This window comes from Triticum urartu, chromosome 7 (assembly GCF_003073215.2).
Source record: "Triticum urartu cultivar G1812 chromosome 7, Tu2.1, whole genome shotgun sequence".
In the NCBI taxonomy this organism is placed as follows: Eukaryota; Viridiplantae; Streptophyta; class Magnoliopsida; order Poales; family Poaceae; genus Triticum; species Triticum urartu.
In genome coordinates, this window is record NC_053028.1 from 37388145 (window position 1) to 37400042 (window position 11898).

An 11898-nucleotide genomic window follows, 5' to 3' on the forward strand; every position below is an offset into this window, starting at 1 on the left:
GCCCTGGTGCTCTCGGCGCGGCCTGGTCAATGTGGTCAATGACCGACATGCATCTGAAGTGGACTGTACATGGAGAGGCCGACAGCTGGGTCCACGACCGCACGCAAGGAAATGCCTCCTTATTACGCGCAAAATAATGATTCCTCCACCTGACATCAGGGACCCACCGAAAGGGCCTTTGTATTTTACGAAAAAACATTACCGCCGCTGACAGCTCGGACCCACCAGCTATATCTTCGCACGCAAGGAAGTGCCTCCTTATTACGCACAAAAAAATGAATAATCCCCCTGTTAGCTGGGACCCAGTATTGTGGCGGGCTGACTTGTGCGTGTACTAAGTTGACGGGGACGGAGGGCTTTGTCAACTTAGTCAATATGCACGATTCTAGATCCAGTGATCGTACGATGTCCATCCAATAGTTGTAGTGCTTCTTCAACCTCTGGTCTTCTTGCTCCAGCCGCCCAAACCAGCGCCAGTCGTGCCTCATGCTCCTGCCTCCCGTGGCCGGCTGCAATGCGGCGGAGGCCTCACCGCCCCCTACTACTCCCACCGCTGGCCAAGCCATCCCTCTACTCACCCACACCCCCTGTTATTCTGCGGCGATGGCAGCCTCACACCTCAGCGAACCAGTAAACCCCCGTACTCCTCTACGCATGGGCATCCCCTACCGCGTCTTCCCCGACACTGCGTTGTCCCCTTCCTAGGCCTCGCCGTCGTCCACCGCCCTGGTGCTCTCGGCGCGGCGTGGTCAACGTGGTCAAGGAACGGCTTCCATCGGACGTGGACTGTACATGGAGAGGCTGACAGCTGCGTCCACGGCCGCAGCAAGGAAGTTCCTCCTTATCACGTGCAAAATAATTATTACTCCACCTGACAGCGGGGACCGACCGGACGGGCCACCGTATTTCATGAAAAAACTTTTCCCCCTAACTGCTGGGACCCACCAGCTACATCTTCGCACGCAAGGAAGTGCGCCCGAAAAAAAAAACGATTCGCCCTTGACTACTGGGACCCACCAGCTACATCTTCGCACGCAAGGAAGTGCGTCCGGGCAAAAAAATGATTCTCCCCCCTGATTGTGGGGACCCACCAGCTACCTCTTCGCAGGCAAGAAAGTGTTTGACAGTCGGGACCCACCTAGTCGAAGCGTACGTAGCATTGTCATTCTTGTTGCGAACATGTACGTACATATATACTGGTGGATGTAGAGGCGCGCACGTGTCGTAGTAGAGGCGCGTACGTGTCGTAGTAGAGGCGCACACGTAGCATGTACACGTACGTACAGCGACCAGGGTGCAAGAAGGAAAATACAGCCACGTATGTGTACATACGGGCGGGGTCTCGAACGCCTACTCGCGCATACGCACGGCTAGGGCTCGTGTACATGGCTGGGTCGGAACGGAGAAACATCGTCGTCGTCGTGTTCATGGGGAGGCAACGAAATGCGTCGTGTTCATGGGGAGGCAACAGAATGTGTCGTGTTCATCGGGAGGCAACGGAACGCGTGGGAGCCAACCGGCTGGGTCGGAACAGAATGCATGGTCATGTTCATTGGGAGGGCTTGGACAGAACAGGCGATGGAAACGAGGCCTGGCGTACCGCACAACGGAGGAAACGGACCTCCTACGTTCGGAACGGGGTCCTGTTGATCGGGAGGGGCCTGGCGTACCACAAAACGGAGGAAACAGACATCCTATGGTCGAAACGGGGGTCGTGTTCATCGGGAGGGTTGTGGCGTACCGCAAAATGGACGAAACGGACCTCCTACGGTCGAAACGGGGGTCCCGTTGATCAGGAGGGGGTGTGGTGTACCGCAAAACGAACGAAACGGACCTCCTACGGTCGAAACAGGGGTCCTGTTCATCGGGAGGGGTATGGCGTACCGCAAAACGGGACTCCACGGATACTGTTCATCTCAACCGTCGACCTCCTCCAGCCACCACGGGCTACCGTCGACCTCCTCCAGCCTCCACAGGCTCCTATTCATCCAGCCTCCACCGCGCGCTATTCCACCGGCTACTATTCAACCACCCCTCCACCGTCTACTGTTCATTGAGCCCTCCACACCATGGGGTCCTGTTCAACCACCCATCCACGGGCACCCCTCCATCGTCTACTATTCATCCAGCCCTCCACCACAAAACGGGGTCCTGTTCATCCGGAGGCAATGCCACCGCTCACTGTTCATCCAAACCCCCCCGCAACGCTCACTGTTCATCCCAGAGGCAGCATCGATCGGCTTCAGTTAGCAGCAGTAGCGAAGGAATCGCTCGATCGGGTTCAGTTAACAGCCATCGATCGATCGCTCGGGTTCAGTAACGCGTAGCCTGCAGTGCAATCGCTCGGGTTTAGTTAGAGCCCAACGCCTCGCTCGGGTTCAGTTAAAGCCAACGCCTTGCACACACGCGCGTACGTGTACGAGAGAAACGCGCATCACTCGGCCCCTAACCTCCCACCGTAACCGGGAACTCCCCGAAATTTTCCTCCCCCTTGCTTCTACCACGGTTTTTTCCGTCATGGACGGCCCAAAGAATGTCATGCAACTGCGTCTCCGGCCTGCCCAGGACGAAAAGCCCATTTTCTGTCATGATTTTTTGTCATAGCAGTAGGAGCCCACCACATCTATGATGATACCGGGTTTTGTCACAATTATCATCATAGAAGTGTCATATGTATGACAGAAAAAAATTCGTCGGCCCAAAATGTCATGGATGCGTCTTTTTTTTGTAGTGATGTGGGGTATCCCAAGAGTATGAAGATATGAAGTACTATTGGATATAAAGGAGGTATGATATTGGACATATGGAGCAATTGTAACTCCGTGATGAGTCTGAGTAATCCCATCTCAGTTTGGTACCAATAGAAGGAAATTAGACAATACAATTGGATGGATTTAAGAATGCTAGGAAGTTGGATGTTGCAATAATGATCAGTTGCCCCGATGATGAGTTCAAGCTTTACAAGTGATGAGATGGGCCATAACCCACAGGCCCCAGGACCCGCCAAGAAGCAAGCGCACTGTTGCTGAAGGAAAAACCCTAGAAGAAGTTACGACTTTATCAACAGACGATCTTATAGGAGTTTACGCAAAACCTAAGAGTTGTGACGGAACGATAGATGTTTGATCAGCTTGCAGAACCGATGGGTTCATCCGAACTTGGTTCGTCGACAAGAGAAATTCTACAATGCTTGTGAGGATGACCGAGTGTTAGAATGCGAGATTAGCTAAACCATATACAAGGTAATGATTTGGGTGCAGGATGGATTGATGACCATACCTACTTACTCTTATTATTCGCCTTGCTATATGGGATGGTAAATCAGAGTAACTTACCCATAGTAGAGAGACGACGATCAAAACCTTGTTTAAACCTTAGAATGGTATAACAATTTTTCCCTTGTACAAGGCAGCTGTTACCAACCGTAGGTCATACGGTGAGATTCAACCTATACCCATTTCCTGCAGAAGAAACCATAAATGGTTGACCCAGTCAGACCCGTCAGCTAAGAAGACCCAGTCATGGAAGAACCTTACCAAGATGACAGGACAGAAGAATTGCGGTAATGGTTATTCCACTACCGGAAGAGCCCAGAGAAGGAATTTTTTTTCCGAAAATCTGAGAAGACAAGCCCTGTCAAGAATAAGGATGGAGTATATGAGTATTGATGGGACTGTAACAACGTTTCTAAGGGTGGTAACACCCCAGACCCCGGAGATGATCGATGGATTTTGAGAAGACCCCAAACCTAACCTATTTCTTTCTAGCCTCTCTGAATCTCGAAGACGAGATTCATTTTAAGGGTGCTAGGTTTGTAACATCCCAAAATTCTAAATTTTGGAATGTTATAATAAATAGATAGATTTGATTGAATTTTTGATTGTGGTGTGATTGCTTGAGTGAAATTGAGTGTAATTTGAAACTTTTTGAAAGTTAAATGAGAGGGAATAAAAGGACTTTCCCAAACTTTCATTTTGCATTTTATGATGTCCATGAATTCAAATACTTTTCATCACAAAATCTTGGAGAGAAGATAACATGACTTCTTCCATTTAAATGAAAAGGGTATTTGAAAATATTTGAATTTCATTGGGAAATATTTCAAACTCAGAAACTTTATGCAACTCAATGATTTTCATGAGAGAAGATAAAATGACTTCTTCAAAACATATGAAATATGAGTTGGAAGTTTTAAGAGAATTAAATTCAAAGTCCTTTTGAAATTATTTTCAATTTGGAGTTATTTGGGTTTTAATTAAATTATTTTTATCCAAAAATAAAATATACGGAAAATAGGCTAAAATGATTCCCTACATCAGAAAATTGGAGAGAAATTAATTTAAAATTATTTTGTATTTTTAAAATGATTTCTATTGGATTTTATTAGAGCAGTAGAACTGTTTGATCGATTTGAATTTTTGTGTATTTTATTTGATGTTAGAAAAATGTCCATGTTGTATAAAATCTTTTTCTGAAATTTTTTATATATAATAGGCCTATATACAATATTATTTTATTTTCTTTATTCGGTTTTCCTTCTGTTTCTATTTAAAAAAACAGTACGTGTGGCCCATATTTATTTATCGCCTACACACGTAGCATGGTAGCAGAGGGCACCTCATCTTTTTTTTCTACCTACATGGGCCAGGCCCAGCCAACCTTTTCATTTTTTTTTCTTACGCCGAATTTTGTTTAAAAAAACTACAGCGCGCGGCCGGCCGAGTCCTTTAGGCCCGTGCGAGGCGTTTAGCTTTTTTCTTCTTTGTTTCATTTATTTTCGTCTATGTTTAGTCCCACATTACCTAGCCTTTGACCTCTAAGGCTCTTTTCCACCTATAAATATAGACCCATAGAGCCTTTAAAAATCATCCGATTCGGGTTAAATCAATATTTTTGGTTTGACTAGATTCATTAAAGAAAAATATTTTTTCTCCCCGACGGGACTTCTGAAAATTGTCTCTTCTTTTTAAAGTCGTCTTTTCTCTACCTTATAAAGGTATCTTTCTTCGTTTTCTTTTTGTACTTCCCTAGTTTATTATTTTCTAGACTAGTACGGTAGAATAATTAGATTATTAATTAGTCTCTATATTTATATATTAGACACTGAATTCTTGTAGCCGTAGCTATATTTTCTTCCATAAAACAGCTTGGCCCTGATTTTTCAAATAGCCATAACTTTTCACTCGTTTATCCAAATTAGATGAAACCAGCGCATATAGCTTCGCCTTGTTTTCACCTATCCAGTGAACCTGTCACATCAACTTTTTGAAATTTTCAAATTTTGAAATTTGTTAAGATTCATATTCAAACTTCTTTTGAACATAACTTGAGTTTCGTAACTCCGATTTAGTTGATTCTTTTTGCAAATCAAAGCTCTTGACCTAAACTTTCTGATAAGACCAAATCCAGCTAATTTTGGTACTGTTAGAAATTGTTTTTCTATTGCAAGAGTTAATTGCTTGTTTTCGAAGTTTTTCGAGATCTTATCTTCGATTCTTTTGGATGATTGCTTATGTGTGGTTACTATTGCTTGCTCACGATAGATTGAATGGAGTGTGACGAGTAGAACTATCAGGAGTTATGAGTGCGAATCATCTTCGTCAACAGTACAAGGCAAGTTCACACTTTGATCATACTTTTCATACCCAGTTTTTATGCATTAGTTTCAACCCTCAAACATTGCATGAGTAGGACTTGTTACCATGTGGGTATTGGGAAGTAGTTGATGAGGTAGGAACCTATTTTCCTTTATATCAGACCCCTGGGAGTTACTTATATGTTATGCTTATACTGCTAGGCTATGCTCGTAGAAGTGGATTTGGTTGAGAGTATTCATGATAGATGTGAGTGTTGATAATTAATGGTTAACTCAAGGTGGCTACTTTAATATACATCTGGGTGCATTGGTAGGGGCACCCTGGAGCACCCAGTGGTTTGCCCGGGCAACTGGAGAACCCAGTGCTTTCCCAAGGGGATCCCGGAGGACCCGTGTGATCACCCTATGGAATGCCACCCAGGCTCAAAGGGATCATAAGATTATTCATGCTAGAAACATCCGTGTGCAGCCACAAGCCATTATGGGCTCTGACATAGTTAAGTAAGTTGCGTGAGCCCTTGAAGTGGTGGACTAGCAGATGTAGGGGGTTGTAGGTGTACCGATCTGCCCGTAGTAGAGAGTTAATGCTTCTGAAAGACTGTGTCTCGGTCATCCGTTTCTCAAACATCATGTAGTGCGAGAAATCCAACGGAGGAGATCGAGTCTTGTGAGGAAAAGTGCGCAAACCTCTGCAGAGTGTACAAACTAATCATGATTAGCCGTGTCCCCGGTTATGGACCTGTTGATTCTCTAGTTCTTGAATTATCATGTTGATCTCAACACTTTATTTAATTAATTTGATGGGGTTAATGATTATTATTTTGGGATTGAATTGGAGGAACCTTCTCAGTATTTATCAACCAACTTTGTAGTTAAATAAAATATATTCTTTTGATGTAGAAAAAAATTGGCTTTTCGCAAAAACATTATAACCATAGAGCTTTTCCACCAGCCAAATATGCATGTAGTGATAGCCTTTATTCATCATTATCCTATGGTGTGAATTTGCCAGTACATTCATTATACTAACCCTTTGTGCCTGCAACGTCTCATGTTGCAGGATCTTACGACGAGTAAGTGATACGTTATGGTTATGATTTCTACACTCAACTTTGCCATTGGTGTTGATGGGAATCCACAACCTTGTTGTTACTTCCGCTATTTGGACTGGGGTAATAGTATTTACGTTACTTTATACATGTGATTTACCTCTGTTATAAATACTCGAGTACTGTGTGTGTCAGCATACCGATCCAGGGATGACACTTAAGCACAGAGACTTGACCATTTGAGGTCGGGTCTCTACAACTAAGTACTTTAACAGTAGTGCGTCCTCGAAAGGGCACTACTACTATATCTAGCCTGGGGGCAACGCTGTGGTAATTATAGTAGTAGCGCTTCTTTCACCAAGACCGCTACTGCTATCGTGCTATTAGTAGCACAGTTTTCTCAAGCTCGCTACTGCTAATTAGTAGTAGCGTCTGTTTTTAGACCGTGCTGCTGCTAAGATTCTGTGTATAAGGTTTTCCCTAGTAGTGAGGATTATTCCTTTCGTAGTCCTACTAGGAGGGGTGAGGGAGTCCTGCATTAGGGGGTGTTTGGATAGCCGAACTATACCTTCAAGCCGAACTCCAGGACTATGAAGATACAAGATTGAAGACTCCGTCCCGTGTCCGGAAGGGACTTTCCTTGGCGTGGAAGGCAAGCTTGGCGATACGGATGTTCAGATCTCCTACCATTGTAACCGACTCTATGTAACCCTAACCCTATCCGGTTGCTATATAAACCGGAGGGTTTTAGTCCGTAGGACAACATATACAACAACAATCATACCATAGGCTAGCTTCTAGGGTTTAGCCTCTATGATCTCGTGGTAGATCAACTCTTGTAATACTCATATCATCAATATCAATCAAGCAGGACGTAGGGTTTTACCTCCATCAAGAGGGCCCGAACCTGGGTAAAACTTCGTGTCCCCTGCCTCCTGTTACCATCCGGCCTAGACGCACAGTTTGGGACCCCCTACCCGAGATCCCCTGGTTTTGACACCGACAAGGGGGAAGGAAGGAGTGCGAGAGGGGAAGGAAAAGGGGGGCGCCGCCCCCTCCTAGTCCAATTCAGACTCAAGGTGGAGGGGGCGCGTGGCCTGCCCTGGCCACCCCTCTCTCTCTCCACTAAGGCCCTGCTACCTCTTGAGCACTCCGTTGGGTTTCCTCGAAGAGGAAGGGATGATGCAGCAAAGTAGCGTAAGTATTTCCCTCAGTTTTTGAGAACCAAGGTATCAATCCAGTAGGAGGCTACGCGCGAGTCCCTCGTACCTGCACAAAACAAATAAATCCTCGCAACCAACGCAAATAGGGGTTGTCAATCCCTATAAGGCCACTTACGAGAGTGATATCTGATACATATGATAAGATAATATTTTTGGTATTTTTATGATAAAAGAGGCAAAGTAAAATAAAGGCATAATAAATAGCAAAGGAAATAACTAAGTAGTTGGAGATATAAAGATAGAACCGAGGGCCATAGGTTTTACTAGTTGCTTCTCTCGAGAGCATAAGTATTCTACGGTGGGTGAACAAATTACTGTTGAGGAATTGACAGAATTGAGCATAGTTATGAGAATATCTAGGTATGATCATGTATATAGGCATCACGTCCGAGACAAGTAAACCGACTCCTGCCTGCATCTACTACAATTACTCCACTCATCGACCGCTATCCAGCATGCATCTAGAGTATTAAGTTAAAAACAGAGTAACGCCTTAAGCAAGATGACATGATGTAGAGGGCCGGATAGACTCATGCAATATGAAGAAAACCCCATCTTGTTATCCTCGATGGCAACAATACAATACGTGCCTTGCTGCCCCTATTGTCACTGGGAAAGGACACCACATGATTGAACCCAAAGCTAAGCACTTCTCCCATTGCAAGAAAGATCAATCTAGTAGGCCAAACCAACCTGATAATTCGAAGAGACTTGCAAAGATAACCAATCATACATAAAAGAATTCAGAGAAGATTCAAATATTATTCATAGATAGACTTGACCATAAACCCACAATTCATCGGTCTCAACAAACACACCGCAAAAGAAGGTTACATCGAATAGATCTCCACAAGAGAGGGGGAGAACATTGTATTGAGATCCAAAAACAGAGAAGAAGCCATCAAGCTACTAACTATGGACCCGTAGGTCTGAGGTGAACTACTCACACTTCATCGGAGGGGCTATGGTGTTGATGTAGAAGCCCTCCGTGATCGATGCCCCCTCCGGCGGAGCTCCCGAACAGGCCCCATGATGGGATCTCGTGGATACAGAAAGTTACGAGGGTGAAATTAGGTTTTTGGCTTTGTATCTGATCGTTTGGGGGTACGTAGGTATATATAGGAGGAAGGAGTACGTTGGTGGAGCAACAGGGGGCCCACGAGGGTGGAGGGCGCGCCTGGGGGGGTAGGCGCGCCCCTCTACCTCGTGGCCTCCTGTTTCTTTTCTTGACGTAGGGTCCAAGTCTCCCGGATCATAATCTTCCTAAAAATCACGTTCCCGAAGGTTTCATTCCGTCTGGACTCCGTTTGATATTCCTTTTCTTCGAAACCCTAAAACAGGCAAAAAACAACAATTCTGGGCTGGGCCTCCGGTTAATAGGTTAGTCCCAAAAATAATATAAAAGTGGATAATAAACCCCAATAATGTCCAAAACAGTAGATAATATAGCATGGAGCAATCAAAAATCATAGATACGTTGGAGACGTATCAGACCCATCTAGGCCCATTAGTTCCGCGGGGGGGGGGGGGGGGGGGGGGGGGGTCCGGTATCCCTCCGGCACTCCGGTTTATCCGAAACCACCCGGAACACTTACGATGTCCGAATATAGTCGTCCAATATATCAATCTTTATGTCTCGACCATTTCGAGACTTGTCGTCATGTCAGTGATCACATCTGGGACTCTGAACTACCTTCGGTACATCAAACACATAAACTCATAATACTGATCGCCATCGAACGTTAAGCGTGAGGACCCTACAGGTTCGAGAACTATGTAGACATGACCGAGACTCAACTCCGGTCAATAACCAATAGCGGAACCTGGATGCTCATATTGGTTCCTACATATTCTACAAATATCTTTATCGGTCAAACTCCATAACAACATACGTTGTTCCCTTTGTCATCGGTATGTTACTTGCCCGAGATTCTGTCATCGGTATGTTACTTGCCCGAGATTCGATCGTCGGTATCTCAATACCTAATTCAATCTCGTTACCGGCAAGTCTCTTTACTCGTGTCATAATGCTACATCCCATAACTAACTCATTAGTTACATTGCTTGCAAGGCTTATAGTGATGTGCATTACCGAGAGGGCCTAGATATACCTCTCCGATACATGGAGTGACAAATCCTAATCTCGATCTATGCCAACTCAACAAACACCAACGGAGACACCCGTAGAGCATCTTTATAGTGACCCAGTTACGTTGTGACGTTTGATAGCACACTAAGTGTTCCTCTGGTATTCGGGAGTTGCATAATCTCATAGTCATAGGAACATGTATAAGTTATGGAGAAAGCAATAGCAACAAACTAAACGATCATCGTGCTAAGATAATGGATGGGTCAAGTCAATCACATCATTCTCTAATGATGTGATCCGTTTATCAAATGACAACTCTTTGTCCATGGCTAGGAAACTTAACAATCTTTGATCAACAAGCTAGTCAAGTAGTGCCTCTCCCTAGATGGGGAGAACCTCTCCTCCTCTCTCTCGGTGGCACCAAAGTGCCATCGGGAGGGGAATCATCGCCACGGTGATCGTCTTCATCAACATCACCATCATCATCACCATTCTCATCTCCTTTACGCGGTCCACTCTCCCGCACCCCGGCCCGCTGTAGTCCCTACTTAAAGATGGCTCTTTATGTCGCATATTATGATCCAATGATGTGTTGCCATCCTATGATGTTTTGAGTAGATATCCTTTGTCTTTGGGTTGATTGATGATCTAGATTGGTACAAGTTGTATGTTTTATTTTGGTGTTTTCCTATTGTGCCCTCCGTGTCACGCAAGCATGAGGGATTCCCGCTGTAGGGTGTTGCAATACGTTCATGATTCGCTTATAGTGGGTTGCTTGAGTGACAGAAGCATAAACCCGAGTAAGGGGGTTGTTGTGTATGGGATAAAGGGGACTTGATGCTTTAATGCTATGGTTGGGTTTTACCTTAATGTTCTTTAGTAGTTGCGGATGCTTGCTAGAGTTCCAATCATAAGTGCATATGATCCAAGAAGAGAAATTATGTTAGCTTATGCCTCTCACTCATATGAAATTGCAATGACGACTATCGGTCTTGTTAACAATTGCCTAGGACAATTCCACACACCGATCCATCATTATTCCACACTCGCTATTTATAGTACTTAAGTAATATATTCTAAATTTATGATAACATCACCTACTTTTATATTTTAGCTCTCCGATATCATGCAAAGCTATCCTCTTCATACCCACAACGTAGTTTTATTTCTTGTTTCTAGTTGGAAGCAAACGTTCAGTGTGTGTAGAGTCGTATCAGTGGCAGATAGGACTTGAGAGAATATTGATCTTACCTTTAGCTCCTTGTGGGTTAGACACTCCATACTTATCACTTCCACCTTTGAGAATTGCTATGATGATTCCTTGCACTTGGGGATTATCAAGCTCTTTTCTGGCACCGTTGCCGGGGAGCGATAGCGTGGGGTTGATATTCTCGTGTGTGCTTGTTTACTTTCTTCACTAAGTAGATTTTGTTTTTCCTTTTTTGTTTCCGTTTAGTTGTGGGTGAAACATACAATTTTTTTAAAGAATGAAAATACTAAAAAAAATTACTTGCCTCCCATACCTAAAAAGTTTTTCAATAAGAGAAGTGATTGGAAGGTTATGCATTGGAGAAGTGAGGGTGGACCTTGAACACTTGTGTTCATGCTCATGGAGACAATGTAAAAAATTCCATGGAAGCTAGCACGTGATTTTACATTTTTTTTACTGGAAAGTCAAATGGGTCTGAAAATTTTTGCACATTACTTTAGTACACATTTTTTAAATTGTCGTATTTTTAGATTTTTTTTGGAGTTACAGAAGTTTACTAAACTTCCAGATTACTACAGACTATCCTGTTTTTGACAGATTCTGTTTTCTATGAGTTGTTCACTTATTTTGATGAATCTATGGGTAGTATGGGGGTATGAACCATGGTGAAGTTGGAATACAGTAGATATAGTTCTAATATGAAAGTGGAATAAGTTTGCAACAGTACCTAA